Source organism: Macrobrachium nipponense, chromosome 17, assembly GCF_015104395.2.
Source record: "Macrobrachium nipponense isolate FS-2020 chromosome 17, ASM1510439v2, whole genome shotgun sequence".
NCBI lineage: Eukaryota > Metazoa > Arthropoda > Malacostraca > Decapoda > Palaemonidae > Macrobrachium > Macrobrachium nipponense.
The window spans coordinates 44,990,708-45,016,889 of NC_087210.1; the positions used below are offsets into that span (position 1 = coordinate 44,990,708).

The following is a 26,182-nucleotide window of genomic DNA, read 5'->3' on the forward strand; positions in this document are numbered from 1 at the left end:
TTGTATAGACTCGTCTCCACTTGATACCTTCCCTCTCTGTCCCATCTCTACAACAAGAAACCCTTACAGAAAGGGAACATGAACAAACTAGAGGTCCAAAGAGTAAGAACTCCTTCATCCTTTCCTCCACCTGCTCAAAGCATGGAGATTTCCAAACCCCATAAAAAATGTAACAACAGTGAAGCCAACAACGAGGATGTTTCTGCCCACGAAACAACCATGGATTCAAGTTCCTTGGATAGAAAGAAAATAGTAGTCTAAGTTCACTCTCCTCCGTATCTAAAAGCTATAAAAATCAATCATAAGCCACATATCTCAAGACAATCTAAAGAAACTTATAAAGTCCCATGAGGAAAATATACAAAAAATAGTATAGATTATTATAGAAATTCCATTGGCAGATCCTAGACTAAAAATTCAATCTGGACATTTTACAATGGAACTTTAAAGGACTAAGGACTCGTTCAGAAACTGCACGAGCATAACCCAGGGGTTGTATGTTTCCAAGAAACTAAATTAGGGGATGCATTTTACAATCCAGGTCTAAACTATGAGATTTATAAGATGAGGCCCACTGACGGGGATCGTGCCCATGTAGATGTTGCAATAATTATTACTAAAGCATTGCAACATTTTTATTGTTCCCCTGAACACACAGCTTCAAGCAATTGCTATCCGGGCTACTTTTGAATGTGAAATCACAATCTGCTCTTTTTACCTTCCCCTAAGATGTAGGTTCACTCTTGGGGACATTCAAGGTTTAATTAATGAACTTCATCCTCCTCTTTTACTACGTGGTGATCTTAATTCTCGCAATCCACTTTGGGGTGGAAATTTTTTAGACATAGAGGGTAGGATCATTGATGACATTGTTAATAATAATGATCTTGCACTTTTTAATGATGGTACTATGACTTATCATAATATCTATACAGGTGATTCATCTGATATTGACTTAAGTACTTGCTCTTTATCTCTCTCTGGATTTTAATTGTTCTGTAGATGGATTTCTACATGATGATCACTTTCCCATTCATCTGAAGTTTGTGAGAAATGTCCCCTCGAATTATCCTATCAAATGGAAGGAAAAGGAAGCAGATTGGGTCAAATCTCAAGTAGGTATTAACCTATCTCAGGAATTTGAGTCCTTCGATTACCATATAAAGGCTTGTGAGTACTTTGCCTCTGAAATATTGAATAGTGCTGAAAACTCAATACCTAAGACCAAACGGAAACCACACAGACCTGTTGGTCCATGGTGGGATAAAACCTGTGGCAATTTGAGGAAGATTACTAGGAAATGTTACAGGCGTTATAAATCCACTCGGTCTGCAACAGCAAAATCTATTGACCAACGAGCTATGACAAAACAGAAACTATTTTAAAAAAAGTAAGAGAATCCTGGGTGTTTTATATAAATGGCATAAATTCCAAGACCCCAACCAAGTTAATCTGGAGAAAGATAAGAAAACTAAGTTGCAAATACATCCCGTCTCCAACGCCTTGTTTGAAAATCAATGGAGACCTTGTCACCAAGCCAGATGAAGTTGATGAAAAATTGGGTGAACTTTTCTCTGAAATATCGAGTTCTAGGAGCTATTCAACTCTGTTCCAGAATATCAGGAATTCAACCATTTCCCTTATTTAAATTCTGGAGATTGTGAAACTTATAATGCCAAATTAACTTTAAGGGATTAAGGGATGCTCTATCATCTTCTGAATCCACTTCCCCCGGGAATGATAACATTTTTTATAGCATGATTGAAAATCTTCCAGACTCTGCTATATCTTAAAATCTTTAACAAAATGTGGGAAACTGGTATTCTTCCCCCTTCTTGGAAAATTGAAGTTGTTATTCCCATCAAGAAACTATTGAAAGATCGACATCTTCCTACAAGCTATCGGCCAATACCTCTTACAAGTTTTGTGTGCAAATTGTTTGAGAAAATGGTGAATTCTAGACTAATGTGGCATCTAGAGAAAAATGGTTTGTTGTTATCCGTCCAATTTGGCTTTAGGAGAAAGTTTCCCTCTGGACCCACTAGTAAGATTATAATCTCAAATTCAGCAGTATTTCTCAAAATGCAGACAGACTATTGGAGTATTCTTCGATCTCGAAAAAGCCTATGACACCACTTGGCGTTTTGGTATTTTTAAGCAGCTATATGACATGGGAATACAAGGTAATATGTTACGTTTTATCATATCATTTCTAAGTGATATGCATATCAAAATTAGAGTTTGAAATACTTTGTCTAATGCTTTTGAGCTGGAGGAAGGCGTTCCACAAAGCAGTGTATTGAGTGTCACCTTATTTGTTGTCTATAAACAGCATTGTTGGTTGTCTCACCTCCAGTAAAGGCGTCTTTATTTGTAGATGACCTTCCTATATATGTCACAAGTTATGATACTATTGCAGGATGTAATTTCTTGCAAAGTCAGTTAATGCAATCAGCAATTGGGCTAATGACAATGGCTTTCGATTCTCCCCTTCCAAAACTGTGGCAGTTGGTTTTACTAGACATACTCGAAAGGAAACCATCTAACATATTAAGATGAAAGACACACCAATACCATATGAGGAGGAGGTGAAGTTTTTAGGGATGATCTTTGATAAGAAGCTAACATGGGCTGTCACATTGACTCCTTGAAAATTAAGGTAAAGTCCTTGAAAATTAGTCTCTGGTTTTAACTGGACTCTTGTAAAACTAAGCTTGAGTGTGGTTGCCAAGTCTACTCTTTAGCAAGTACAAGCAGACTTGAGGAGTTGGATGTAATTCATCATGCTGGTTTAAGAATATGCGCTGGTGCATTTAAGACATCACCAGTTGAAAGCTTATATATACTGACACTGAAGAGCTCCCGCTAGATTTACGTCGAGAGGAACTGTGATTGCTGTTTGTTAGAAAAGAGAGGTTCCCCTGAAAACCCTGCAGCATCCATTCTTAACCAAAACAACTCTCATCAGTTGGAATTAATGCTACAGTTGACAATGTATATTAAAAACCAAAAGAATAAGGGAATGCATTGCTCTAAGTTTCCTTCTTGGTTGACCCCAGAACCATCGGTCTGTCAAAAAGCTGCTGCTAACAAATCAGTTGATGTCAAGGAAGTGAAGGCTCATTTTCTTGATCATGATCAAATACATTCGGGTTCTGTTAAAGTATTCACTGATGGATCAAAAACATCAAGTGGTGTTGGTTGTGCTATTGGTTTCTGGTAATAGTTCATATGTTGGCATACTATCTAATAATTCCTCTTAATTTTACAGCTGAATTAACTGCATTAAAGCCAAATCTCTTTAGGTTGTTTCTACTCTATACAGGCTAATACATTCAACATATACTCAGATTCTTATAGTGTGCTCATGACTACGTATTAAGAAATAGAACCCTACACATCCAATTATTCAATGTATTCAAGAATGGCTGTATAGGCGGGCTTCCAAATTCAAATTAGTCCATTTTGCTGGGTCCCTGCCCATGTAGGCATTGTAGCTAACGAACTGCTGACCTTCGTTCATATAAAAAATAAATGGTAAAGTTGGTCTCCTTCCCTTCTGGCCAACAATAAAAAGTACAGGAAGAATTTGAACCGTTGGGTAGAAATTGTATTATGTCGTATGAGAATTGGCCATACTCGATTGACCCGCAGATTCCTTTTAGATGGGGTAACTGCACCAGTCTGTATAAAGTGACTCTCCTCTTACTGTGGAACACATGTTATTACATTGCCGTATGTATGCTGCAGCACGTCAAAGACATGGGTTAGTGGGCAGGGATAAAGCAAAACTGCTTGGTTCTGATGTGAATGTTGATAACATTGTGGCATTCCTTAGAGAGTAGACACATTAACGTCTATAAGGAAATTTAATATTTGACCTCTTGGTACATTGCCAAGTATAATATATATACTTGCAGTTGTGTATATAAGTATTATTATATATATATACTTTATTTTTACCGTTTTATACTAAAGGCTGTTTGCATATCCTAATTCAAAGGTATAATTTTTTTGGGAGGATATCAGTTTTTACCCAATGTCAATTTTTACCATAGTTTTAAAGTTTATTTTTTATTCATTCGGTTCATAAATTGACTGACATCTCAAACCAAAATCATTACAGCGCTGAATAATCCTTTGAATTCCAGTGCTTGGCTTTAAGCCTAAATTCCATAGTCCTAAATTCCTTCCTAAATCAAATTGACTAAAGGGTAGATATTAATATTATTTGCCTCGAACCTAACACCCCTTATTACACAGCGGCGATCAGTGGTAAACTGATTAAGATTTCCTCCGTCTGGGAGGATGTGATTTGAAGTTTCCTGTATTAGCTCATATCATGAAGGAAGATTTTCTTCATTCTGTGGCAGTTGAAAATGACAGCACTATGAATGTCGGTGCCATTTAAGCTTCTGTATATTCTTAACAGTGATGAGCACTGAGGAGGTATGTTTTGCGAAGATTGTTGCAGCATAACCTTGATCCTGAAAAATAATTCGGAACGTAACTATAGATGGTCAAACAGGAATGTTCATTTCTTGTGCTGTCACATGTAAGTTCGGTAAGGTTAACAGAATACAGTACATACTCCAAGGAAAGGTGGCTCTCATCTGATACTCGCCAGTCGCTTTTGAAACTGTAATATAGGCTCTAATTCTTTATTATACAGTTTTACCTCCTCGTTTTCCTAGAATTGCTGTTCTTTTGGGAACTGGATTTATTGCAGTATGTTGGTGGGTTACACAACTGGCTCTTGGAAGAAATTCTGAACAGCGCATGAGACACGTATTACATATGAGAGTGGTTTTCAGCCGGAATTATATACCCTTTGGTGACTGCTTGTAAGGCCTGTAGGTTCTGTAACTGTTTATGCATAGCCGACCAGTAATTTAAAAAAAATTTAAAGCTGGGTTTATTGCTTCCCAGTCAAAACTTGAAATATATAAATGGCCTTGCATACGAAGGACTAAAATTTGCAGAGAGAGAGAGAGAGAGAGAGAGAGAGAGAGAGAGAGAGAGAGAGAGAGAGAGAGAGAGAGAGAGAGAGAGAGAGAGAGAGAGTCAATTGCTCCACACTTGAATGTAAGTAACCAATCATGATTGTAAAGAGCGTTAGGCATATTTGATTTGCGACAACTTAAAGGTCAGAGGAATGATATATAGGATCACTGTGTGCTTCCCAAACTGAGGTGTTGCACCAGTATTTGAAGGTGTTGAGATAATTCTCTCTCTCTCATTACTCCTCTCTATAACTTCTCGCAATGTTGTTATATATTAACGATGGTAAATGAGGCTTGCTTTGTAGCTTGCCATTCCTTTAGTTCGTCATAGAATGTTGATTGTCACTGGCTTGAGTCATTTTGTTTACAAATGAGGAATTGTACTTCGGACATGTTGTGACAATCACAATATTGCAGTATTGCTCGCCAGCCTTATCTGTTTGTTACTTGTAGGATATGCTTTATCTGGCGTCATTTTAGAGAGGAGGAGAGACTGTTATTATTTTGAGTAAGGCGAGAATAAGTTTAATTCTGAAAAAAGGGAATGTATGATAGCTGTGCAGAGTGACACTGACGTATTTTGAACTAAATTATACTCCACAGTACCTCTATAGAAAGTAGACAACTTGGTCTAATCAAAGAAGTCATCACTGATATCAGATTTTCAGTCGAAGTGAATTACGGTATATTGACTGTGGAACTTACTTTAAAGGATTGTTGACAAATGCCCCCACAACAGAAGTAGGAATTCCTTACAAAGTTCTTCTACATGCTTCGCTCAGTGTATATTGAGATTCCAAAGCTTGGCCTTTGACTTAAATTCTATATTCCAATTCCAACGTTAAGCTAAGATGATGTTAGCGGATTAGAATTGGGAAATTATCAAATTAATAGTGTGAGATTGAAAAATTAGCGTTTAAGTTCACGAGAGCGGTAAAGCCCACTATAGTCGATTTTTTTAAACCTGGCAAACTTGCACTTAACTTGCACTTAGCTGCTTGTCGCTGATTGGATGAACGTCGTATTGTCCGAATCTCTGTTTTGTTTTCACACTGTTTCAGAATTGTGATCATACGGCCATAGATTGAGATAAGAGCCAAATTATGTAATGTTATGTAAAAACCAGTTGTAATAAACTTAAGTATTAAGAAGTTACATACCAAATTATTATATAATAGTTAACAGTTAAAAAACAACACTCTCCGAAGCTGTAGACTTGAAATATGTTTCAAACGCATGAAATTTAATTATGAAATTTTTAGCTAGTTTTTTTAGCGCAATCGTGCCATTGGTGGTTTGGAAAAAAGCAAAACGTATTTATTGTACATTGCTGAAGGTTGTGTAACGCCTAAGAACACAAGACTATCGTAGAAATGTAAGCTTGTCAGAAAATTTGGGGTGGAGGAGTTGTGGGAGGAACAGCCTCGGGGTTGACAGAAAGTTGACGTACTCTCAGCGGGAGGTTCAAATGCGGGTTGTGGTGTTCTTGTCTTCCTAAAATAATAAAGATGTTTATATATCATAATGTTAATTTTTTGCATTTCAAAAGTACTGCTCAAGGAATGACATTAATATTTTAGGATATGCATAAAGGCAAATTACATACAATGAATTCATTCATACCATTTCCTAGCAGGTGTGCCTCTCTACGTAAAATGAAAGTAAATTGACTGTTCGTCATTGTCTTGCTAGGGCCCTGTGAAGTGAAATATTGAAAAACATTCATTATTTTATTATGGCACTGACTGGTAAGCCTACTGCCATCAGCATGTATATGCCTGGTGTTTGAAGTGCCTTCATCTCTGCTTTGTTCCATATCGTCTCTTGTGGCCATGGCTGAAATAGGTGAAATCGACGACAGTGAGCCAACTACTAGATAGCCGATTCTAAGCTGATTGATGATGGCGGTGTGTGCAGACGTCAACTCGCCGGCTGTTTCTTTCTCAACTCCTCCACCCCAAATGTTTCGGCAAGCTTATTTTTTCAACGATAGTATTTTGTTCTTAGGCGTTATACAACCTTCAGCAATGTACAATAAATACGTTTTGCATTTTTCCAAACCACCAATGGCACGATTGCGCTAAAAATCTAGCTAGAAATTCAAACATTAAAGTTCATGCGTTTGAAACATATTTCAAGTCTACAGCTTTGGAGAGTGTTGTTTATTAACTGTCAACTATTATATAATAATTTGGTATGTAACTTCTTAATACTTAAGTTTATTACAACTGGTATTTACATAACATTACATAATTTGGCTCTCATCTCAATCTATGGCCGTATAATCACAATTCTGAAACTGTGAAAACAAAACTGAGAGATTCGGACAACACGACGTTCATCCAATCAGTGACAAGCAGCTAAGTGCAAGTTAAGTGCAAGTTTGCCAGGTTCAAAAAAATCGACTATAGACAGTTGAGTGACGTAAAAACTTAATTCTTTTTATAACAAAGTGTTACGCGTGGAAAGTGTCTGAGAATATAAAGCAACTATGACAACTGAACTTTGATGGAAAAACTCGCCTAAGTTCTAATACTATATCTGTTTTAGTGCTGTAATTTGGTGTGGAAACGAACAGTGATGTATCAAATTTGCTTTATGACGTATCGAAACATCTTCAGTTTGCATCAAAACATCTTCACTTTGCATCGAAACTGCTGCACTCTACATCTAAACTGCCTGAAAACTGACGTCGATGCAGATTGGTTTGAACTTCAGGATTCATGGCCACTGAAATAGCAGGTTTATCTGTCTGGTTTGACAATCGGGGCCATAGCTCTTGAATGAGTTGTGAATGAAAGGGTTTGCACGATTGCATTAGATGCTACAAGCTACAAGAAGTACAAATCAAGTGGCACTTCCACTGCTAAAACAATATATCAGCGAGCCATGGCAAAACAACGCCGATACTTTCGTCATGCCAAGAAAGACTTGGATTTATTATATAAATGGAACTAACTTTCAAACACCATCGATGTTTGTATGGAAAAAGGTACGAAAACTGCAGGGGACTTTGTGCCACCCAAAACTCCCTCTTTGAGAGTAGGAAATAACCTCATTATAAACCCTTCAGATGTAGCTGAATCATTGGGTCAATATTTCTCCAATATTTCTAGCCCTGATAACTATTCTAGTGAATTCCAAAGAATCAGGACCACTCTGGTCAATCTGAATCTATCTGGTGATAACCGGGAGGCATACAATACAAGATTCTCTCCAAGAACTACATGAAGCGCACTCTTCAACAGATGACACTTCTCCTGGTGAAGATACTATTTTATATATAATGCTTAGGAAGTTACCCAATGCCATCTTGAACTGACAAGGCCTGTGCGATCACTCAAAACAAGAGCGATGAATCATCACTAGTCGTCCTATCCTGGCCATAAGTTACCATTCCCAGTTCTGTATTTTTGGTGTTATTTATTACTTTATATCTAGAGTATCTAATTGCTATGTTAGATAACTATATTTCACAGTCTTTAACAACATCATAATCCTCTAAACCTGGTTAATATGATTAAATATGCTGCATAATGGTGGAAAATCAGCGCAGAAGTTATGATGAGAAACAACAGTATATTAACACAAATGATTATAAAATACATTATCAGTCATTGCTGATGACTTTAAATGAAAACTCAGTACTTGCAACTTTCAGATTTTGTAAACTGTTCAACCATTTATTTTTAATTTGCATTGCTGTGGGTGCTTTTTCTGAGGCCATCTAATGAGACATTACTAGTTGGCAACCTCCGATCTCCAATGACCTTTCTAGTGTTATACTTAGATCGGGCGAAGAAGGTTTCCAGACACACGTGTAAAGTCATTTATCTCTGGTGGACCATAATGAATGTAAAGCATCCACATAAAGGTACTCGGCTTCACAATAAATATGCAACTCCACTAACATATAATGTAAATGACGAGAAGTATATTTTCCTACAGAAATTCCATTCCTGGTTAGATCTCTGGAATAATATGACTAAAACTGGTGGAAAGTTGAGTAGGGAAACATTCACTGCCTTAAAACACACAACTAATGCAATGATAGAAATAACAAAATACTGTGTAGAAAAATTAAAAATGAAATATGTCTTACCAGGAAAATTTCAAACCGATCAACTTGAAAATTGATTTGGTAAATATCGTCGACTTGCTGGCTGCAATTACAACATTTCCTTACGACAAGTGTTTGAGTGTGAAAAAAAACTGAGGTTAATGTCTGTTCTTAGAATAGCTTTTAATAATAAAAACATCGAACTGAAGATTTTCCAAGAAACGAACTGGGAGGGCATGAATAATCAGTAGTCCGGAAATAACGATTTTTTTTATATTGATGTCAGTCAAGATGATATTGATAAATGTATGGATCTTTTCCCGGTTATAACATACCTTGCTGGCTATTGTGTGTATGCTGTTGTGAAAAAAACTTAAGTGTAGCTCCTGTAAAGACTTACTTACTTGCCAAGAAACAAAAGATAGCTTACCAGACAATAACAGTTACATTCAGGGCATAAGCAGAGGAAGGCTTCTTTATCCACATGAATCTGTAGTAAACGTAATTCTGTTTAACTATATAACCATTGATAAACTGTCACAGTATCCTGATTTTATACAATTGATGTATCAAAGGAATTTGGCCACGGACATTTCACTCACTGTCCTTTCTGATAATGATGCCTTCTTACCTCTAAATGATTGTGATGCTGGGCATAGCATAGAAAAAATTCAAAAAATGTTGATATTTGCTTCCTCCAATGCCCTACTAAACAATTATTGTAAGAAAAGTAATGAAAACATTCAAAATTGCAAAAATTTAACAAAAAAGAGAAAGCTGAATACATTGAAGAAATAAGATTCTGAGGAACAATTGCTGTAAATTATAGAGAATATTTATTTTGTATATAGCTGTTATACCTTTTCCTAAAGAGAGAGGCATCTTTTGTCACCATTTGTGTACTCTTGTCCTCCTTTCTATGTAAAATAATGTATTATATACTCATTTCTGTGAATAAACTTTTTTGTTCTCATTACTGTTTCTGCACTGATTTCCCTTTATATTTAATCATAATAACCAGGTCCAGAGGATACTGATGATGCAAAAGACTGTAAAACATAATTAACTTACACAAAAATTATACATTCTGCAAATAACTGATAAATGCCACCAAAAATACAAAGTTGTGAATGGAAACGCACGGCGAGACTAGGACGACTGGTGATGACTCATGCTTGAATCTCTCAGGCCTTGTCAGTTCAAGAGGGCATTGAGTTACCTGAGGCCAAACGCTACCTTCTTAAGATCATTAACAAGATATGGGAGACTGGAGTTATGCCGAGGTCCTGGAAAATTTCCATCGTAATCCCCGTTCAAAAACCAAATAAAGATCCCAACAAAGTGCAAGTTATAGACCTATAGCACTAGCAAGCTCTGTTTGCAAGTTAATGGAAAAAAATGATAAATTATCGCTTGGTATGGCAGTTATAATCAAATAAGCTTCTCTCTCCTCCTTTCCAATTTGGGTTTCGTAAAATTAAATCTACCCTCGACCCAATTATGAGACTCCAACCAAATTCAGCAGGGTTTTGTCAATCAGTGTCAGACAATAGGGCTCCTCTTTGATTTAGAAAAAGCTTATGACAACTTGGCGAAATGGAATTTTTAAACTACTACAGAAATGGGTATTAAGGGCAACTTAATTCGGTTCATTCATTCCTTCTTATCCGGGAGATTTATAAAAGTGAGATTAGGGAACTTTCTGTCGTCCCCCTTTAAACAAGAGGAAGGTGTTCCACAAGGAAGTGTTCTCAGTGTGACCCTCTTTGCTGTTGCCATAAATAGCATCTTGGATGAAGTTCAAGCCCAGTTTGAGCTTCATTGTTTGTGGATGATTTGGCCATTTATTGCACTCCCTACGATGCTATATCTGCATAACGATATCTAAAAGCTATTGATTCTGTCTCCAAATGGACCGGGCTAAATGGTTTTAAATTGTCAGCCATTAAGAGTGTTGCTATCCACTTTTCAAGGAGCGGGCGTAAAGAGGTTATACCTAACTTGAAACTCGAGGGATCTATTTTGCCATATGCTGCCGATGTCAAATTTTTGGGAATGACTTTTGACTCAAAACTCTCTTGGACCAAACATATTGACAACCTTAAATGTAAAATTAAAGCATCTTTTAATCTTTTGAGTGGGGAGCTGACAAGAAATGTTTATTAAGACTTTATGATGCTCTCTGTAGATCAAAGCTAGATTATGGGTGTCAGATTTATTCTTCAGCGTGTAAAAGCAAACTTAATGACCTCAATATCGTCCATACCATGGGATTACGAATTTGCTCTGGTGCATTCCGAACATCTGTTGAGAGAGTGTATGTAGATACCCATCAACTGCCACTTGACTTACGGCGGGAGGAACTGGGTCTGCACTAGTACATAATGCGCGTTAAAAGCAGTTCCGAAAATCCTTCCAATAAGGTCATTCGCCAACTTGACAACAGGAAATTTAAACCAAGGTCATCTGTCCCTTTCCAGTTAAGGCTACATCAAGAAGTGAATAATGATACTCTAAAAAATCAGAATGTTTCTCAGTTGGTTGCCTCCAGATTCCCCCTCCCCCCCACCCCTCATGGATTATCCCTAAAGCAGAAGTTTGTAACAAAACTATGGTCAAGAAGAACCTTTCTGATAAAATGGCAAAGAGTTTATTCTTAGAACATGATGTAATTCATGATGGTGCGTATAAGATTTATACAGGCGGTTCCAAGTCAAGAGAGGGAGTTGGGCTGGCCGTAATTACTGGAGACACTTATGAGGCTGCAAAGCTAACTCATTCGGCTTCAGTATATACAGCAGAACTTTCTGCCATTAATAGAGCATTAGCTATTGTTCATCGTACTGAGAAAAAAGAAATTTGTAATATATTCGGGTTCTAAAAGTGTTTTGGAGAGTCTTGATATTTGCAATTCATCACATCCTTTGATTCTCCAAGCTCGAGTGGCTGTTTCGAATTTCTTGCAAACACAAAAACAGTTTCGTTCTGCTGGGTTCCTGCCCATGTAGGGATCAAAGGTATTGAAAAAGCTGATAGAGCAGCAAAAAGAGTATGTAATAAAAAATCACTGGATATCCATGAAGTTCCATGCATTGATATGAAGCCTCCTATTCGAAGCTATATCCGCCACAAATGGCAGGAGCGATGGTCCTCAAACTTCTTTGCCAGAAACAAGAAGCTGAAGGCAATCAGACCTCATTTGAATTTTTGGTAAAGTGTCTTCATTTCATAGAGATAGGAGGACCGGGATTGTTTGAACGAGACTTAGTATTGGCCATTCCCGATTGAGACACAGCTTTATACTTGAAGGAAGTGAGGCTCCAGTCTGTGCTCGCTGTAGCTGCCTGTTGACAGTTGAGCATGTTCTGGTTTGTTGCCCAGTATATGGTGCTGCCCGCAGGAAATTCGGTCTTTCAGGGAAACAACTTTCTTATATTTTAGGAGAAGATGTTCATGTCAATAATCTTGTAAAGTTCTTAAAAGAGATTGATATATATTGTAAAATTTAATTTTACCTTTCACCTAGTGCACGTATGCAGTTATACTTTTAATTGCATTTTATTATAAAAAAAAAATATTTTTTTTTTTAATGAAATAAGGTTTTTAAGTTTCATTCACATCAGATTATCATCACGTTCAATTACATTTCATTAATTTTCAGATTATTTCATTGCATTCGGCAGTGAATGACCATAATAGGTCCCAGTGCTTGGGCTTGTCCCTAAATTTCATAATCCATACATCCATCCATGCACGATTGCATAGTACTTATTCACTTTATCGAGTAGAAATGCGTAAAACATTGTTTTGTACAAGTAACTTACCCAGCAGATATATACTTAGCTATAGACTCGGTCGTCCCGACAGAATTTCAAAACTCGCGGCACACGCGACAGGTAGGTCAGGTGATCCACCATTCCCGCCGCTGGGTGGCGGGGTCTGGAACTATTCCCGTTTTCTAAGCCATAATTTCTCTGTCGGTTGAACGGACAACACCTATTGTTCGTTCCTCCATCTTGCATTTCAACTCGTTTGCCGAGAATTTGGATTGGTTTTTTGGTGACGTATTCTGTTTTTTCTCTGGCTTGGCATACGCTTATTGTGGACTGTTTTTCGACTTTGGTTTTGACTACTCTTTCACGATGTCTGACGCTAAGGCTTCACCTATGTTTAGAGTTTGCAGTAGGGAAGGTTGTAAGGTTAGGCTGCCTAAATCGGCATTAGATCCTCATAGTATTTGCGCTAAATGCAGGGAGAATGAATGTTCTTTTAATAACACCTGTGTTGAATGCGAGAACCTTACGGAGCTTGAATGGAAGGACTTATCATCATATGTTAGGAAGCTCGAGAGAGATAGAGTGAGAAAGGCTTCAGCCAGGTCATCTAGTAGATCTTGCTCTTTAGAACAAGAAGTTATCCTACTAACGATTTTCCCTTAGCCTCAGCTGCTTCTCCCTGTTCTGAATCCAAAGATTCTTCGTCAGAAAGGGAAAATGTTAAAGCTTCAATTAAGAAACTTCAAGCTCAGCTACGAGCTCTAAACCAAGGTAAGAGTGGTGATAGTGACTTGTGCAGTGTCCCCAGTGCAGTGGAGGGGGCGTCTGACCGGTTCCTCATTGCTCCTAGGCCTAGACCGCTTCCAAACTCCCAGGACCAGGGGAGGAGGAATGTCGAAAGCCGCAGGGAGGATGCAGAACATCCCCAACGGTCAGGCGTCCCTTCGGCAGATCCTGTTGTAAAGTCCCAGGCTGCCTCGGATTGCCGCAGAAAAGGCGTCCTAAGGGAGTGTTTTTTGGCCTCAGACTCTTCCTCTCCTAAACGAGGATGGAGTTCGGCCTCTCTTTCGCGCCCTTTGAAGAGAGCCTGGAAGGCGCCTAAAGGAGACGCGGCTGATTCCAGCCCAGAGCGTTTTCCTGGGGATTGGCCTTCGGGACCTAAGAAGACTAAACAAGAGGAGCCTTCTCTTCAGGATCCTACGAAGAAGTTTTTCTTTAATCTGCAAGAGCAGTTAGCTTCTCTAGTAGGCTCCTTTGCTAAGGACTCGACAAGGAGGAAAGATGTTTCGCTCCCTGTTAAGAGTTCCGCTAAGCGCCCCTCTTCGTATAGGAGAGAACCCTCACAATCTCCAGGGCGTTTATCGCCTTCGTCGAGAGACTCGTCTGATAGGAGTTCTTCTCCTGAGAGAAGAGTTCTTTCGCCCTATAGGCTGTCTTCCCCGAAGCGCCCTCTGAGACGCCGCGAATCGAGCAGAAGTCTCGATCGGTTTAGGTTTAAGGAACCGGAAAACCGATTTAAGTATCAGGATCCTTTGGGTCTGCAGGACCAGGAGCCAGACAGGCGCAAAGAGGCAGCAAGACGCAAGAAAGGGCGTCAAGAGCCTCTCAGACCACAGGATTCAGGACGTCAGGATTCTGCTAGAAGGCAGGAGTCAGGGCGCCAGGAGTCAGGGCGCCAGGAGTCAGGGCGCCAGGAGTCAGGGCGCCAGGAGTCAGGGCGCCAGGAGTCAGGGCGCCAGGAGGCAGGACGCCAGGAGTACGTTAGGCGTCAAGAGTTAGGGCGCCAAGAGCCTGTTAAGCGTCATGAATCAGGACGCGGGGATCTTTTCAAGCGCCCTGAATCAGGGCGCCAGGAGCCTAGCAAGCGCCACGAACCTGGCGAACCTAGACAACAAGAGTCTAGTAGGCGCAAGAGTGTTTCCGACAGGCAGGAGCCTCACTCTTCGTATAGAAGTGCTAATGTTCAGCGCTCCCCTTCTCGGGAAAGGAGTTCTTCTCCCGGGAAGAGCCAGATCACTCCCAAGCGGTCTCCTTCTGTGGATCAGTTGCACCAGGTATCGGAAGACGACGATCCTGTAGATGTAGCAGTTTCTGACTACAAGAGACTTTCTCTTTTGCTGCTAAAGGAGTTCGGAGACTCCCTTCATCCTGCTGACCCTCCTTCACCAGGATCGTTGATGTCTAGCACAAAAGCTCTCAAGTCGTCTTCCTTCGTCAAGATGCGCCCCGCTCTTTGTATGAAAAAGGCATTAAAGACTTTTTCAGAGTGGTTGACTTCCAGAAGGGAAGCGGGCAAGACAGTTTTTTCCTGCCCTCCTTCCAAGTTAACAGGCAAACCAGGAAGGTGGTACGAGACCAAAGAACCTATGGGGTTAGGCCTTCCTTCTTCCGCAGATGCGGATTTTGCTTCCTTAGTGGACTCTTCTAGGAGGAAGTGTCTGCTGTCTGCTAAGGCAACTTGGGGCATGTGTGAGCTAGACCACCTTCTAAAGGGCCTCTTTAAAACCCTAGAAGTCTTCAATTTTATGGACTGGGCTTTGGGAGCTTTAGCTAAGAGAGCTCAGGACACTGACTTTGTTTCCATGGAGGAACTTTCGAGCGTCCTGGCTTGCCTGGACAGAGCGGTCATGGACGGTTCCGTAGAAGTTGCCTCTCTTTTTGGAACGGGAGTCTTAAAGAAGAGATCGGTCTTTAGCTCTTTTCTAGCAAGAGCAGTATCACCTTTGCAAAGGACATCTCTTCTTTTTGCACCGTTATCCCCGCACCTATTTCCACAGGAGACTGTTAGAGAGGTTTCTAAATCTCTTACGGAGAAGGCAACTCAGGATCTCCACGCACTCAGCCAAGAAGTTTAGGCCGGCAGTGCCTATAGAGAAAAAAAGAGAGACCCTCTTTTGTACAGCCCTTTCGAGGTGCCTCCTCTTCTAGAGCCCCTCTTAGAGGTCGCAGACCAGATAGAAGGAGTAGACCATCTAGAAGGTCCTTCGGGAAGTCTAGATGAGCAGGGAGTCCTCCAGACGAAAGTAGGCGCCAGACTACTCCACTTTGCCAAAGTCTGGGCGCAGAAGGGAGCGGACTCTTGGTCCCTCTCTATCCTGAAAAAAGGATACTTGATCCCCTTCAGGGAAAATCCTCCCTTGACGACAACTCCAAGGGAGTTGACTGCAAGATACTCGGATCCGGTCCGAAAGCTTGCTATTTTGCAAGCAGTGGAACAGATGATTTCCAAGGAAGCGGTAGAACTGGTTCAAGATCTCCAGTCTCCAGGATTCTACAATCGGCTATTCCTGGTACCGAAAGCATCGGGGGGATGGAGACCGGTTCTAGACGTCAGTGCCCTGAATTTCTTTGTATTGAAGAAGAAATTTTCAATGGAGACGTCTTCCTCTGTTCTATCTGCTCTTCGTCCAGGGGACTGGATGGTGTCCCTGGACCTTCAGGATGCATATTTCCATGTGCCAATTCATCCGGCAGCAAGGAAGTATCTGAGGTTCATGTTCCAAGGGAAAGTGTTCCAGTTCCGAGCGATGTGCTTCGGACTTTCGACTGCCCCTCAAGTCTTCACGGACATCATGAAGAATGTAGCTTATTGGCTACATCTGGAAGGGATCAGGATCTCGTTATATCTGGACGATTGGCTAATAAGAGCCCAATCGGAGAAAAAATGTCTGGAGGACCTATTATTACTCTAAATTTGACAAAGTCCCTAGGACTTTTAGTAAATCGCGAGAAATCCATGCTGACTCCCCAGCAGAGTATTGTCTATCTGGGGATTCAGATGGATTCTCGGGATTTTCTAGCGTATCCTTCGCAGGAAAGGAGAGAACGCTGCTTAGAAAAGGTGGCAGTCTTCTTAAGGAAAGAACAGTGTTCCGCGAGGGAATGGATGAGCTTACTGGGGACCCTCTCCTCGATGGAACAGTTCGTTTCCTTATGAAGACTACACCTACAACCCCTTCAATTTTATCTGAATGAGAAGTGGGATTGGAAGTCCAACAATCTAGGAGATACATTTCCAATCTCGAAAGGGATCAAGGAGAATATCCGTTGGTGGTTAGATCCACAGAAACTAAGCAAGGGAATCTCCCTTCGCTTAGCGTTGTTTGCAGACGCCTCAGATTCAGGGTGGGGAGTGACCCTAGGTTCGGAAGAAGTGTCAGGCACTTGGGAAGGAGAACAAGTGTCCTGGCACATAAACAAGAAGGAACTAACAGCCATTCATCTAGCTTTAGTTCATTTCGAGGAACAGGTCTCAGGTCTGGGGATTCAGATTCACTCGGACAACAAAACAGCCCTCGCTTATATAAAGAAACAAGGGGGACGCATTCCTTTTCCCTGTACGAATCAGCAAAGGATCTGCTGATTTGGGCTCAGGAAAGGAAGATCTCTCTCCTCACAAGGTTTGTGCAGGGAGAGAAAAATGTCCGGGCAGATCTGTTAAGCAGAAAAGAACAAGTCCTACCCACGGAATGGACTCTCAATCCTCAGATTTGCCAACAACTTTGGCATCTGTGGGGAAGGCCCAATATAGACCTGTTCGCGACCAACAAGAATCACAGATTAGAGACCTATTGCTCCCCGATCTCGGATCCACAAGCAGTAGCAGTAGACAGCTTTCTGCTAGATTGGACGGGCTTGGACGCATACGCCTTCCCTCCTTTCAAGATAGTAGGGGAAGTATTGAGGAAGTTTGCTTGCTCGGAAGGAACAAGAATGACCCTCATCGCTCCCTTCTGGCCAGCTCTCGATTGGTTCACAGAGGTGCTGGAGTGGTTAGTAGATTTTCCAAGATCGCTTCCACTAAGGAACGATCTTCTCAAACAACCCCACTTCGACAGGTTTCACAAAAACCTCCCCGCTCTAAGTCTGACCGCCTTCAGACTGTCGAAGGACTTGTCAGAGCAAGGGGCTTTTCACGAGAAGTGGCGAAGGCTATTGCAAGAGCCAGAAGAGTCTCCACCTCTAAAGATATTAGTCGAAGGGGAGTTGTTTAGAAAGATGGTGTAAGGGAAAGAAAATATCCTCTTCCAGTACCTCTGTAACTGAAATCACAGAGTTTCTCCTATATTTGAGAAAAGACTGTAACCTCGGCAGTTTCAACAGTGAAGGGTTACAGAAGTATGCTGGCCTCAGTTTTTCGACATAGAGGAATAGATCTGACGAATAATAAAGATCTTCATGACCTTATAAGGTCTTTTGAGACCACGAAAGAACATGTAATCAAGAAGCCTAGCTGGAACTTGGATGTGGTCCTCAAGTTCCTAATGTCGGAAAAATTTGTACCGTCTCACGCAGCTTCGTTTAGAGACTTAACGAGAAAGTCATTATTCCTTTTTGCGTTGGCAACAGCCAAGAATTAGCGAGTTGCAAGCTTTGGAAGGTAAAGTGGGGTTTAAGAAGGATTCAGCGATTTGCTCCTTTAAACCATTTTTTCTAGCAAAAAATGAAAATCCCTCAAAGCCTTGGCCAAGAAGCTTTGAAATAAAAGGACTATCTTCATTAACAGGGAGAGAACTAGAAAGGACTTTGTGTCCAGTCAGGGCACTCAAGTTCTACCTGGAGAAGAAGAAGTTGCTGAAAGGTACAGAAGAAAGTCTTTGGTGCTCTGTAAGAGATCCGAAAAGATCGATTTCTAAGAACGCCCTTACATACTTCATAAAAGATGTAATAAGGGAAGCTCACCTTAAGTGCGATGAAGAGCATCTCAAGGTTCTCAGAGTGAGAGCTCATGAAGTGAGAGCCATAGCTACATCTATGGCATTTCACAAAACATGGTCTCTTCAGGCTCTTATAGAGTCGACGTTTTGGAGATGTAATTCTGTGTTCGCCTCGAATTACCTAAGAGACTTTAAAATTTCGTACGAAAAGTGCTTTGCTCTGGGAGCGTATGTTTCGGCGAATTCAGTGCTGGGAGAAGGGGCTGAGGCTAATCCTTCCTAATTTAGTTTAGTGCTTAAATTACTTTTTATTGGTGGTTGTTTTTATTGGTTAATTGTCAGAGGGAATAGGGAACCCTCTTACAATTCATAGATTATAACAATACTAACATGGTCAGGTGATCGGGATTGGCTTCAGTGCTCTTTGTGATTTTTTAATAACCTTAACTCTGTCATGTAAGAGGGCGAGTCCCCATTGATATGACAAAAGGTCAAGGCTCTACCATGTAAGTGGGTCAGCCCCCATTGGTACGATCCAGTATAGGCTCTGTCGCGTAAGCGGGCTAGCCCCCATTGACACGATCCAAAGAGTTATTCAACCATAGGTTCATTCCTCGTTGAAACTCTTGAGGCAGGCAGACTCATCGACAGTAGTCATGAAGTCTTCAGCCCAATCAGGTAGGAACTATGGATTATGTTATCCAAGAACATAAGTTGTTTTTTCCTGTTTTTAATGTATTTAGTTTAAGTATTATTTTGTTTTTAGCTGTCTCTTGCCTGCCACCAAGGGTGCCAATCAGCTAAGTATATATCTGCTGGGTAAGTTACTTGTACAGAAATGATATTGTTAAGATACAATAAAGTTTTGTACATACTTACCTGGCAGATATATACGATTAATGGCCCACCCATCCTCCCCTCAGGAGACAGGTGGAAGAGAAATTATGGCTTAGAAAACGGGAATAGTTCCAGACCCCGCCACCCAGCGGCGGGAATGGTGGATCACCTGACCTACCTGTCGCGTGTGCCGCGAGTTTTGAAATTCTGTCGGGACGACCGAGTCTATAGCTAAGTATATATCTGCCAGGTAAGTATGTACAAAACTTTATTGTATCTTAACAATATCATTTTGCTGTAAGCACTGACATTGCTGAAGGTTTTATCTATATCTGATATACAAATATAAGACCCAGGAGATAGGAACAGGTTATAATTTTTATATAACACTGAAGTTTACTTAATATTCCACTTACGGAAGTGGCATATGAAAACTGAGAAATGGACAAAATTGACTTAAGGTAAACAGAAACTGCACCTTTTTAATAATGTTTGAACATATACTGATTCTACAGGGAAATAATGTTTCGATTTCTGTTAAGACAGTCGATTTCACTTTGCAGCTACTCACATTAACATTCTTATAAACTACGTATCATTGCTGTCTTACACTTGGCCTATCCACTGCAGGTAGTAAGGTCTCTGTTCTTAGCCTTGCGTTCCTAAAACCTACGGAGCAGAGAAGGATATTAAGGTCAGGACACATTTTCTGGGTATTAAATGTCCTCATTGTTAGCCTCTAAATACCAATATTAGTAGGTCTAATCCTTCTGCCAGGATTTGGGGATACACTCTAACACAGCTCTAGTAATTAATTTCTTGATTTTTAGGTCTCTGGGCGTTCTGAACTTTGATTCCATCACATCCAGCTTGAAGTTACAAGTTACGTGGCCGGGCATTGCTAAATGGTAAGGAAGCGTGTATGTCATTCATTTTATACCTAATCAGAGATAACAAAACATGGTTGTTACAGTGTAACTGAATGTAAGGTTGATAAAAACTAATAGATATAGTTTTTTTTTTTTTTTGTTTTTTTTTTTTTGGGAGGGGGCCTTGATCTAGACCAAGAATCCTCTGAGCTTTCATCAGTGAAGCCGAGATAGTTTGTAATTAGTCTTAAATATTTCAGCCAATTTTAATTTTCTCCTATTTCTAGCCTATTTGGTTAATCTAATGATTTGTGGGTGTCATCACTAACTGGAAAAGTCAAGGCAATAAACAAATTTAGCAGGGAACTGAAGGTTCTATGCAGCTGTCATGTACAGTTTGTAACAATCTTTATTTCAAGGCTTTTGTAAGCAACCAACGTTCCAAGAGAAAGCATTTTGAGTAGCACTGTATTCAAAAGGTCATTTGCATAGAACTTAATCCTTTAAAAGTAGTTTATATCCAGTGGACCATTTAGCCAAGTGCTTCCAACTGATATTTAAGGCTTCCTTTCTAGCATATATAATTGCTATGTCTTGATGAAGTCATTACAAGGGAAGGATAGGGTTATAACATTTATTCAAGTAAGATTTGGGTTTTATTGAGAATTGTGAGACGTTTATTTACCTAGTAGAATTGAGCTTGTGAGACGTTTATTTACCTAGTAGAAATGAGCTTGTGAGACGTTTATTTACCAAGTAGAATTGAGCTTATGAGACGTTTATTTACCTAGTAGAATTTAGCATCCTTTTCGTGTTTTTACCCTTCGAGGTCGCAGGGATACCCCGTAGGTTCACAAATTCACAATGATTGATAGAAATATGGCGTGGGTATGATAGGGTTACACCCAGTGCATTTAGAAAGCCACTGTTGAAGGCAAGCTAATGGTTAGTGTACCCAACGGAGACCCACAGCTTCATTGTCTCGTCGAAGTCCTGTAGGATGGCCACTCTTCCCAAAGGCTCATGGACCCCAAGTGAAAGAGGAATCATCCTTGGAGATTCCAGCCCACTAGGTCAAGGATGGGCAAGCAGGAGTGCCTTTCCACACAGCATGCACCTCACAGAGCAGAAATCACTGCTAAGGAGATACCACCAGACTGCTACCTGTGGCTTTCCCCAGGGTCTTTTTCAGCCTTCCTGACCCAAGAACAACAATGGTCACTAGTATGGATCTTGCCACTGTGTGGGTTGAACTCCTCTGCAAAGCAACACTTGTTATAAGAATCAATGCATCCTCATGCAATGAACAGTAAGACCGTGGATGGTACTGGACAATTAGGGGAACTGACAAGCCAGTATCTTGCAGGCAAGCAGTTACTTCTGACTTTTACCTGCACATTGTCCTTGACCAAAGGTGTACCATGATGGCCTAGCTAATGACAGGTACCATGTAGCACAGCAGTTTAAATGTAAGAAATGTGTGGGAAAGAAGACCGCAGGATGAGATTCAAATTGCAACTTAATTATATTATATCAAAGACAGTTTGCACCAGGAAAAACAACTTGAAGAAAGCACAAGAGTATGGGAGCAACTGCAGATCAGAATGTATTTTTTTAACGGCCAACCAATGAGGAACTGAATTAGTTAACAGGTCAGACCATAAGCACTTGGACTGATTCTATGCTAGTGAGAGAATCCTGTTTCAATAGCAAACTAGGGACAGTTTATTAAGAAAACTGTTGAGAGGACCCGCTGCCTCACAAACCAATTGAGGGCCAACAGGAAAGCCTCCCAAAACACAATGCAAGGGCAAACGAATTTGACAGATGGTTATCATAGGTTAGTGTTGAAGTATTAAGTGGTATAAAATTTTATCCTTTTAGGAGACCACTAGTAGGAAGTGACACCTTTAAGTTATTCTGTATTTTACGAATATGAATGCAAAGGTGGTGACGTAAGGAGTTATAGTAAACTCCGGGTAGGATTATCAAGAGCTGAAAGTTGGTAGTATTTGCTGTAGTACAGTGCAAATATTCGGATTCAGAAAATTCGTGAGTGAACACAGCTGGAAGTAAAGTGCAAAGGCAATTTAATTGTGGGTTTGAACTGTTCAAAGAGTATGAAGTAACAGTACTGTTACCGCCATACTGTAATGAATAGTAATCTGATTTATGAAGTGTACGGCTATTCCCACACACTCAATTAAAGAGGACTTGGATATATAAATCCGTTAGCAGTACAAGTAATTGAAATGGCACAATTAACCTTAAAATGCTGAACTAATTAGCTTTATGTAGTAAAGTACGAGTTGTTCAGAGAATAATGGCTTTGGGTACATCACTTGCAGTTATATACTTTGTATGGCTTCAGGTTGATCTATAGCTTTGACGTTGTGATTGCTATAAAAAATTAGATAATTTTAAGGGAAAATCAACAAATCAATAGGGTAGTGATCATATCATTTGAAAGTTTATTTTTTACAACTCAATCTGGTGATTTTGGAAGATTGGTTCAAGAACTTTAGATATATAATAAAAAAGTTGTAAGGATTTCAGTACCATGAGATGGCAGGAGTGGCTTGATCGGATAACAGCAGAATCTAATTTAACATTTCCTTTTCAGGCAGAGCAGATAGGAGATAGCAAGTACTATAAGACAGAAGTGTGACTTGAGTAAACCCAGTCTTGTTTATCATCTAGATCTATGGTTTGTAAAAGTAAGGCCTTGATAAACTGGAACTTTTGTACTGATTGGATGTAAATGTGAGGCCTGTTAAGGCCTTGAGAATACCCGAACCTTGGTACAGATTTGGTGTAAAAATCTTGGGCAGCAGGTAACTGCCTCTGTTGTCCGTGAACACAGGTAAAAATAGCAAACTGAATTTTTGAACCACAGGCCAATCATGACAGTCAGGAGCTTTTAGAAGTAAGTGTAATATGATAGTGTGTTTTAATCTGTAATACTGGAATAACACACAGGAATAAAACATTTTAATAAAAATTTTGTCAAAAGTACAATATCAAGAAATAAATTCTATTAAAGAGCAGTCACTCACCTGTGTAAATTGCTGAGAGTAATGTTAAGGGAAAACTGTAATAACCATGAAGTACATATTGTGCAGGGGATAAATTTGTACTTGAAGGTCCCAGGGAAGTCTGGTCAAGCTTTATAGAGTAGAATGTGGCCCTAAAAACAGAGAATGCTTAGTACAGTGGTATTATGATGATACAGTATTGAAGATAAATCTTGAAGTTTCATTTTGATATTCATTTTAAGATGTGATTTGGTTAGAAAGTGGTACTACTATTCTGTAAATGCGTATAGTATTCCCAATGTAGTGCACTAAAAATCTGGTACAGAACTACTGGTTGGCCTGCGGAATTTAAATGTTGAAGTAATAATTTCAAGGTATATCATTAAGAACTGAGAAATTGCATTTCAGTGGACAAAAGCCCATTTTAGCTCCAAGACATCTCTAAAAGATGGTCACAGGAGTACAAAACCTGAGCACAAGACTGTCTGCAAAGCAGGTTAGCTTTTAATTTATCATAACCAAGTGTGCAATATGTGGGGCTGTGTGGCAACTTAATGTGATGTTAAGTGAATAAAGTTAAATGTACAGCGTAGACTCTGTCTAGTTAACTAATTGACGAATGTTTAAATTCTAGTGGGGAAAACAGTCCTAGAGTATTATAAGAATAAGAAGTAACTCAACAGACAGGCGACTCATTTCTCAAGATGGGGAGCATTTTGAATACCATTTTCAGACTTGAAATGCTAAAAATTTTGAGAAAGTAATGGATGAACTTTCAAGTCTAGGACTGTATTTGCATGGCTGGAGTAACTGAGTCAGTGTTTGGATATGAAAGCTCACAGATTGTTTACAATCAGTGTCCCTGTTAGTTACTGAGCCCTGTATATAAGATATTAATTCCTGGTTGTAGGTGATGGTGCCCATATTTTGCCACTTTACAAATAAGAAAACCTAGGCTTTCAATTACCCAGATTTCGTCTTTTCGGGTGATCCACATTCTAGAAGTTTATTGCAACTGTCAGCAAGAGAAATTCAGTGACAATGTGTCCTTTACCTTAATAAAAGGGGCCCAGGTACAGGTCTGGCTGTAGTTAATTGTGACTTGAGTTTAATATTTTGTAAGCAAAGACATTTTGAAGTAGACGTGAGATGATAATGAGGTTCTTATTTTTACAGAAATTCGTAATTTGTGAAGTGGACTTTGACATCTGATTTAATTAACATCACAAGATTCTTCCTAAAGAAGCATTCTTCTGTACCTTTTTATTATTAGGCTTGTATAATTGGTCAACTTAATAAATATGTTAATGGTAGAGAATGGTCAGTAAAATATCTTGGTATAAGATACAGTTTCGAATTTTAATTTTTCATCAGTTTAATGGCAGCTATAAAATAGTTTGGTAGGGTTTAGGATGGACAGAGTTCAATTAAATTCCTTACATGTATTTATTGTCCAATTGTCCTACATGTTTAATATCGGCCTTCATGTGAATTAAAACACATTTGGAAACAGTTTATCAAAATGTCCTATTAGTTTGTACTATAGTATATCATGTGGATTAGAACACATTAGGAAACTGTTTTTCAAAATATCCTGTTAGCTTATATCAACCTGCATGTGGCTCCATATGTTTCAGATTCTTGAACCAATTCAGTCTAATATCAGTGACATGAGAACACTTTTGGGAAAATTCTTAGGAGAATATCACCAGCTAGGCAGTTCAGGATGATTATTGACGGTAATGTTCTGATAACAGGTTATCATGCTTCAACTTGACAATAATACCCTGCTATTAGGTGTTGGGCATTGTCCTTAATTTTTAGTTGGTTAGGTTAAAAGTAAGTAACTGGTTAAGTGATTTTGAAAGTTCATTCTAGTTATCAATTAGGACATTACTTAAAAAGAACCAACTCACCGATGTTTTCTGGAAATTTGTGGTTTTTTAGGGATTATTTTAGAGAAGTAGAACCTATGAGGCATTAACCACATTAAACAAAAAATTTCTGGCAAAATTTCAATTGATTACTGAGTTTTTTTATATGTATGAATTACAGGTACTACTGTCAAACTAGCTTCTATAATGGTAGGGACTTGGTCCAATCTTCCCTTATAATCCTCTAAGCTGATTTCATAGTTTGCTGTAATATGTAATAGCTTCTAGGTATTAAGAAAGCATTGGTACTTGTTTGGACATTTAGGATACGTAAAGGCTTGGCCCAATATAGAAGGGATATATCCCAGTACTGCTGAAGAGTGGTAGACTCTTTCAAATGTGTAAGAAAGCCATATGTACAGGGAGTCAAAGGGGGTGTGGGAGATGTTACCCCCCGACATTAGCCTTCGCTTACGTTCATCTCATAACTGTATTTTTCGCTTAGGGAAATGCTCGATTGTCCTATGATCTGGTGCAGTGATCCTGTCGAATTACACTGCCAGATTTTTGTACCTAACGCATGTGTAATGTCCAAGAAACACGTTTCATTTTTCTATGGATAACGTGTCAGAAAATCTACGATGTTTAGACATTTTGACATTCTGTTCATGGTTTTCCGCGAGATATAACACAGGCCTTTCTCTTAGGTTGTGTTACGGATAATGTCGTGTATCGACTAATCTCGTACAAAACTGAGGAACATTATGGAAAAAGCGTCTGATTATTGAATTGTGTATTTTCGAATGTGTCAGCCACTCTGCCATTGGCTTTGTAGCTGGTAAAATTCGTCCCTTAGGGTCTGTGGGGTCAATTTATTTCTAAATATTTGCGGATAGTTATTTGTTCCTGCCTTCAGAGATAATTGTATTTAGGATCGACTTACTTTCATTATGGATAAATGACTTGAATGACTTTAATTGTATGTCTGGATGCTGAAATGCTCTATATCATGACTTGCAATTCGGTTATTTTCAAAGAGAAATTCCCACTTGGGGAAATTTGTATTCAGAA

At 39.5% G+C, this 26,182-nt stretch overlaps 1 long non-coding RNA gene across 1 annotated transcript in view; it reads left to right on the forward strand.

Moving 5' to 3' along the window:
• The window catches only part of LOC135196027 (uncharacterized), a 38,320-nt gene extending 13,642 nt beyond the window's left edge, over positions 1 to 24,678 (forward strand). The window contains exons 2-3 of the long non-coding RNA XR_010310285.1: positions 20,164 to 20,241; positions 22,826 to 24,678. This is a non-coding gene — a long non-coding RNA (uncharacterized LOC135196027). The remainder of the gene's footprint in view (positions 1 to 20,163; positions 20,242 to 22,825) is intronic.
• The last annotated feature ends 1,504 nt before the right edge of the window (positions 24,679 to 26,182 follow it).